We start from the raw sequence: 8130 nt of genomic DNA on the forward strand, positions 1-8130 counted from the left end.
GAGAGCAGAGACCTGTCCACACCGTCTGTCTACAGGAGAGTGTCACCTCCTCTTCCAGAGAGCCCGTCCTTCAGGAAGCCCACTGCTGAACTCTAGAGTCACAGCGGGACAACTCTCTCTCTGCTCAATGAATGCTCGTTCTTCTCTTTTATGGCTGTCAGTCAATCTAACAGATCATTCTAGGACAGCATTCTGTATTTAGGCATGCTGGGTAATTTAGATAGGACTCTTAGAAATTAAATGTTATGCTATTTGGAAGGGGAGTGATTACATCATTTTGTGGTTGCTGATAAGTATAACAAAGTAACAGGAAGCTCAAGGAGAACTTGGAGAACTTGGTTTTGTCGTTTTGATGTTTTGTTTGTTTATTTATTGCTCTGGTCTAAGCAGCTATGCAGGCTTTCCATGGAGCTCTGAAAAGGATGACTTTAGGGTATTGTCTGATGGATTATTTTACATTATATGAAATGCTTTGTTTTTTTTAGAGTGGATCTCATATGATCCAGGCTGGCCTTGAACTTACAACATAGCTGAAGGTGACATTGAACTTCTCTGATCCTCCTGCTTCTCTACCTCCCAAGTGTTGAGATAGAAGATGTGCATGCTCCCAACTTTTTTTTTTTATTTGGTTTTTCGAGACAGGGTTTCTCTGTAGCTTTGGTTCCCGTCCCGGAACTAGCTCTTGTAGACCAGGCTGGCCTCGAACTCCCAGAGATCCGCCTGCCTCTGCCTCCTGAGTGCTGGGATTAAAGGCGTGCGCCACCACCGCCCGGCATGCTCCCAACTTTTGCCTGGAAATAGAAAACACTATCCTGAATGAGATAACTCAGACCCAAAAATATGAATATGGTATGTACTCACTCATTAGTGAATTCTAGCCATAAACAAAGGACATTGAGCCTATAGTTCGTGATCCTAGAGAACCTAAGTGATAAGGTGAACCCAAAGAAAAACATATATAGATCCTCATGGAAACTGGAAGCAGACAAGATTGCCAGGAAAAAATAAATAAATCTTAAAAATAAATATGAATTCTATTAGTGTTCTATTTGATTTCTATAGTGTGAGTGGTTTGGAGAGTGTCCACTGACCCAGAAGTCCCCACTCTCATAAACCAACTATATCTTTCCCCTAACTTGACTTCCTAAGGCTGTCATGGAGGAACATGGGGTGATTACACACATGCACTCTAAAGCGAGGTGGAACCCTAGATCTGCAGACAGCAACTCCAAATGCAGCTTGTCTGGAGGGGAGTCCTGAGTGAGCTGTGATGGCTCTTCCCCTTGGGACCAGTTAGGGATGCTGCAGACATGACTGCATGGGGCGTGTGGAGCAAGCGATGGGCTCACCCCTGACACAAGACTAGTATGTACATGATCAGGTGTGTGTGGTAAAGGTTTGGGGAGCATGATAAAATTCCCCGTTGCTGGCACGTTGGTGACTCCAGGAGGTATGGCCATGGGCTTTGCTTCCTCGGTCTTTTTTTTTTAATATTTATTTCTTTCTTTATTATGTATACAATATTCTGTCTGTGTGTATGTCTGTAGGCCAGAAGAGGGCACCAGACCTCATTAAAGATGGTTGTGAGCCACCATGTGGTTGCTGGGAATTGAACTCAGAACCTTTGGAAGAGCAGGCAATGCTCTTAACCATTGAGCCATCTCTCCAGCCCCTGCTTCCTTGGTCTTTATCCTGAACTTCATCTTGGGTGAGTTCTTGAGTGGCATCTGGTCTCTCCCACTTGAGTGACAGCTCTCAGAGCCAGGGTTACTAAACACACTTCAGGGTATTCCTATGGGTAGGACAGGGCCACCAGGATGTTCCCAAGTTGGATCACCCCTTCTCAGCTAGCCCTGCATCCAAGGTTTTCAAGATTTTGACTGTCCTTGCCTGCTCTGTGTGCTTTGCCTCCCAAACCTCTGCCCATTCCTGACTTTAGATGCCCAGCTCTCACTCCCACCCATGACCTCACTAACCCTTCCACCACTCTCACCTTTAGTGATGCTTGGCCACACCCACTGACAGTTACAACTGCCCACAGCAGACCGTTTAGAATTCAGCTTCCTCCCAGGCAAGGCTAAAGCTGTGGTCCAGTGACAAGAACAGAGAAACCCTGCTGGCTGGCCATGCTGCCCTGAGTGCTGTCCACCTTCTCCACACTGTTGTTGGGTAAGGCTATCGTAAGACTGGACACAGTCTTGCATAAGCTCATTGCGGTCAGAATTTGACATCAAGAGGGACCAAGTCCGCATCAGTGGGAAGAACATTCCCTTATCCCTGAATGATTACTCAGGGATAGTAGCCTCTGAGTGAGGCATGCTTCTCCCAGTTCCCTGCTGTAGAGATGATGCCTCACACTGTCGTTTGGTCACTGAGACTGCCTGACCGGAGCTACCATCAATTTAGAATGGATATTCTATCCTGGGAAGACAGACTGGTCATTTCCTCCAGGACTTTGGCCACAGGCTTGAGTGTCGTGTGGAAGATTCTAACACTACGGAGAAATGCTACTGCAGTTCCTCCAAAGCCCACTGACAGTTCTCTGTTGCCCTATGCTGTCTGAGAAAACCCTTCCTTCTGAAACCACACCTCATCCTGGTGGGCTTCACAACACAACATGCCCTTACATCCCAGCTGCCAGAACAAGGGTTTGGTTTTTTAATTCTGAGCCAGGCTTTTGCTGCCATCTCCACTGAGCTCCTGGCATCCGCGGAGCCACCAGCCTGCCTTGGTGTCAGTCCTTTGTTTGATTTTACTTGGAACCCAGACTTCCCAGCTGTCTCTATCCCATGGGCTAAATACCTTCTCAGGATTGTTCATCTCTAACGCCGAGGGAATGGTTTCAGTGCATCGTGTTCTGGAGGTGCTGGTGAAGCCTCAAATCTAATAAGGCTGATGCTCCCACATGGGTGAATTGGGGTTTAAAGGCATGAGGAGCATCATGGACACAAGAAGGACCCACTAGGGAGGCCCTGATGCTACTGGTGGCCTCCCCTCCCCCATCAAGAGAGGTATCTTTTCGATCCCCCTCCAACTCTATCCACACCTGTTTCCTCACTTCTCTGTGTTCAATGTACAGTACAACCCAGAGCGATGGGACTAAACTGGCTGTGGCCTCAGCCTCTGGCCTGCAGACTTGCCGGTCAAGCTGCTTGTCATGGCCTGGACATCACTGCTTTCTTGTCCTCCACAGTCGCCCACCTGCCACTGCTTACCTGTAGACACTGCTACCTTGCCGTCTTTTCAGAAAGTGTAACTGAGGTTATGAGACCCACATCCCTGCAGCTCCCCCACGCCTCTGCCTGCTGAGACTCATTTGGACTCCTTTCTTCCTTCAGGTGTCCCTAACAAGGCAAGAGCTGGCGAGCACCTGACCTTAGCAGTTCTTGCTGGGAGTAGGTAGCTGCTATCTGAGGGTCCATGGCTCACAGAGCACAGGGGCCCCCAAACCCTTCCCATGTTGTCCCTGTGCTATAGGCTGGCTTCTCCCAAGGCATCCCCATGCCCCAGGGCCTTTTATTTCCTTTTATTTCCTAAGTATCACCGCTGTCCTCCCTGGGATGGACGTAGCTTGCTGATCAAGGTACGTCCTGCCCACAGTTCACGGCCCGTGCATAGATTCCCCTCACCTCTTATTTCCACACAATCTCTCTATTGAAGACACTTTGAACTTGCCCTCTATGGGCAAAACATGTGCTGTTGATCCTAGCTGTGTCCTAGAGCCAAGGTTATTAGGATAAGGAGCTCACCTGTGCTAGCCTCAATCCAGGGAGTAGTGAAATTTGTATAGGCCCATCCCGTACCTCATTAGGGGTCAAATTCTCTGCAAGCCCAATCCTCCCTTACCCTTGCCAAGCTGTTCTGCATAAAGGCAGGGCTTGTCCTTGTCCTTGTCCTTTTTTAGCAACCAGGAACTTGACCTCTTGGCAGCACTAAAATAGAAGTAGAAAAGCCCATGACCTGCTGAAAGGTATCCGCCTGATATCTCCGGTGGACCTTTGGACCAGCCCGGGGACTCCTCCTGGCTTCCTTTGCAAGTTGCTGTCTGTTGGATCTCAAAGGCATCTATGGATTTGTGACTAATGTTCTCAGTCCGCAAGCACAAAGCCAACTAGTTACAAAGGAGACAAGATGTTTTCCTATCTGGCCCTCTACAGAAAAGGTTGGCCAGTGCTGATAGAGACCCCCGGCCTGGCAAGCTGCTGCCAGAACCAAAGCAACTGGTCTGCAGACTTGTAGGCCAGTGATCTCACACTAACCCAAGAGGATAACGGGTGAGCACCCGGTCAGGGTCCCAGGAAGAGCACAGATCTCACTGTGGGAAGCTGACATGCCAGATAGACGCTCCCTCCCCATTTGCCTGAGGTGGTCCTAATCTTCACTTCCCCTCCCAGGCCGCCTCAGCATGCAATGGGATCACGTTTAAAAGGTTAACAACACACAGACAGCACCCACTCTGACCCACAGGAATAACTATACCCAGCTGTTCTTTAATGGTTCAAACCTCCCTTCATTCCCCCTGCTCAACAAAGACCCCAGAGTACCTGCCATCCAACAGTCCTACTCTGGTGCTCAGTCCAGAGCAGAAACCAGTTTCTTCAGACTTTAATCGCCTCACACAGCTAGAGTGCAGCTCAATGATAGAGACTTTGCCAGGTCCTCTGTCAGCGGCATCTCGGGCTCATCTCTCCAGCTGGCCAGGACCCTTCGACCATGTTCAGATACCTCCGTCAGCAAGGCATTGTTGCTGCTAAGACCTCCTGAGCGGTCTTTGCTGATGAGCATTGGCACTGGTAACAGGACCGTCACGCTACTGACAGATACTGAAATGTGATCAGCGCTCACTGGGATTTCCAGGTTCTTGTTTCCTGGGAAAAGAAATGGCACAGGGACATGTGAATAGCAGTAGAAGCAGAGACAGTTCATTAAGGAAGAAAGCTCCTCTTGGGGAAAAGGTGGGCCAGAGTTTGAAGAAAGGTCAGAAGCTCAATGGTGTCAGTGCGCTCTTTGAGGATCTGCTATGAGTTGGTCTTGGACGGGATATGTTCAAGTGTTCTCTACCAATACGATTTCTTTAAAACACTAATGCTGGCCTACCTCTCTGCCCTACTCTCCTGACACAATCACCACTGTCACGAAGGGCCATGCTGGTTGTTTGTCCTTTTCCAGGTCCCAGGTCCCAAGGCGGGCAGTTGTGCATGCATAGCAAGCCGCAGACTGCTAAGTAACGCTTTCCCCTGATTGGAGGCACAGCTGCCCTGGCCTTATTTTTTTTTTTCAGTAATGTGGTGATCATTTGGGTGACTTTAGTCCCCTATTTGGACTGACAATGTCACAAAGACAGAGGGACTGGGGCCTGCAGTTCCACAGGCACCAATGTAGGTAGTGTTTGACTCTATTGCAGAGGCAGCGTCCCGGCTGGGGTTCATCCAGCCTGGTCCTTGGGTTGGTTGCTTTAAGGAACCCTGGAAAGCAAATACATTTTATGTCCCTATCTCTTGGGCCTGCCTAGAAGCCTGGAGTCATGCTCAGCTGGGACGATAGTGCGACATGCCATCTGGCCCCCTCTGGCCCACAGCGGTCGCCTGCGGAGGGGGGCCCATTTCACACCTGTGTCAGGTGGGGACTGAACCGTGTCCCCCAGTACTGGTTTTGGCCTGGGCACTCCAGGAGGATCTTATTCTGGGGTGGCCACAACAGGGAGTCCAGGTAATAAGGTCAAGTCCTAAAGTTTTCTCGGTTCTCACCTAAGGGGACAGATGCAGGGCAGGAAGCTTCTCTCCTCTCCCTGGATATGAGCTGCTGGACTGGGGGTGGAGGTGGGGGTGGGGGTGGGGCAGGAGCCTCTTGATCACTCACAAATCAGCCTCCAATGGCCCAGGCACGCTGTGGGAGCAAGAAGTAAGAACAGCTGAGGCTGGCCAGTGTCTGCTCACAGAATTACTGAAAACTAACCAGGAAATTAGTGCTTAGGTGGTAATCATGGTCACTGCTACCATCTGAGGCCTCTGGGGAGCTGCCCTTCGGGTGAACAGTATTTATATTGGCAAACTTGGGCTTCCATACTCTCAGGGCTGGGACAGGCTGCAGAGACACAGCCTCCCTGGCCCCACCCCAGATGTCCCTGTATACAGCTGAGGCCATAACAGGTTCTTGGAGACTTTTGCTGAGTAGCATAGATTCCTCACTTGGACCCACAAAGCCACAAACCCCAGGATGAGACCTTGGCATCTCTGCCTTGTTTGGTGTACTGGTGAACCTATCTCATCCACCTTCAAGGCTGAAATCTCAGAGAAAAATCGTTGTCCTGACCTGAGGTCACCTTGGATTCTAGGAGCAACAAAGTCTCCCAGGAGAGGCCTTTTTTTTTTTTTCCCCAGAGGAGGGCAATGATCTTTGAGGATGAGGCTGCTCCTTGGCCGGGTTTGTTTCATTATACATAGTTCCATTTCTCCTGCACCCATTCTCTGTTTTAACCTAAAGCTCAAAGAGGACTTGGGAGATCCTCATGTCTGCTCCTCTTTCTACTGCAGCCACAGTGATTACATTTCCGACCTTGCATTACTGCTTATTACTTGAATTGGTGGATCAGTGACGACAGTGGGTATTGGGGTGTGGTGGGACATCTAGAGAGGGTCTGGGTTCTTACATGCCAAAACAAGAACTTGGACAGAGACACACAGATAGTAATAATGTAAATGAATGTCTTAATGTGCCTCCAAGGGAGAAATGTGCTGGAGCAGAAGGAAAGTTTAGAAACTTAGTGTAGTCCAATCACAAAGCATTGGACTGGGGCACTGGTATCACTAGGGTGGGTTTTAGGGGGTTCATTTGCATAGCACCTACTTTGTGGTTCATTTGTATAGTATGGGATCTCCTGCACCCTGTTACATGTTGCTCATAATGAGTTACACCTCACTTTTGAGCGTTCTGGAACAACTCTACCCCTATCCTTCAGCCAGTTCTAGTCAGGCTTAGTGGTGGGTGAGCCGTTCTAGCTATCTTTGTTTTTGCCAACAGGTATTTCTCATATTCTATCTATGCATCCTTTTGTTTGTTTGTTTTTGGTAAGGTCTTCTAGATCTCCCACTGTAGCCAACTCTCCCACCTGGACTCCTTCCTGAGAGCTGTGGTCTGTAATCAAAGGTTTCTCTGTCCCACCCTGTTCCACAGTCGCTTCCAAATAATCGTTCAAAGGCTTATATTGGTTACAAATGCTTGACTGATGACTCAGGCTAATTATTAGCTAGCTCTTACAATTAAATTAACCCATATTATCTATGCTTGTCACTTGGTTCGTGGCTTGTTACCTTATTTTTTTTTTTCATGTCTTGCTTCCTCAGTGGCTAACAGCCTCTCCCAGACCCTGCCCTTTTCCTCTTATATCTTGGCTTGAATTTTCTTCCCAGTTCTATCCTGACTTGCCATAGGCTGGAGCAGTTTATTTATCAACCAATATTCACAGAGTACAGAAAGACCATCCCACAGCAGTGGTCCCAGAAATCTTTGGGGGAGAGCTGGAGGACAATGATACATCTTTTAATATCTTTCAGTAAGTATTTCCTGCTGTGAAGGGCACAATCTCTACCTAAGAGGATCCACAAAATTCCCTGTTCCAGTCAGTGACTGGAGAGATTTGGACCCCATGTAGTAGGAATTTTCTGAAATCCCTATCTCACAATGAGTTTACTCTGAAACTTCTGTATTCTCCTAGAAGACTCAAATTTTATAGCAAGGTTAAGAACGTAAGATCCAAAGTGCCCACTAATGATCCCTAATGGGGCAAGAGCCAGGAAAGATATGACTGTGTGTTGTCCCAGGGGAGCCATTCTTGTCCAGTGTGCTCCTGGGCTATATCTTTGGGCTGCTTTAAAACAATACTGGTGGTTCTATATTGATAATGTGGGGAAGAAAAAAGTAATTCTAAGAAGAAATACAATTGTGAAACAGATTAAAAGGAAAACAGCTGATGTTGTAATCACTGAGTGTGTATTACATGAATAGTGCCAAAAGAAAAATAATATCAAGACAGGGCTGTTACATATGCTAGCCAGATGTATTAACCAGACATCTTTACATTTAAAAGATATATTTTTATAATAAAAAATACATTTTCTTGATTAAAGGAAA

Source organism: Microtus pennsylvanicus, chromosome 17 (assembly GCF_037038515.1).
Source record: "Microtus pennsylvanicus isolate mMicPen1 chromosome 17, mMicPen1.hap1, whole genome shotgun sequence".
Classification (NCBI taxonomy): domain Eukaryota; kingdom Metazoa; phylum Chordata; class Mammalia; order Rodentia; family Cricetidae; genus Microtus; species Microtus pennsylvanicus.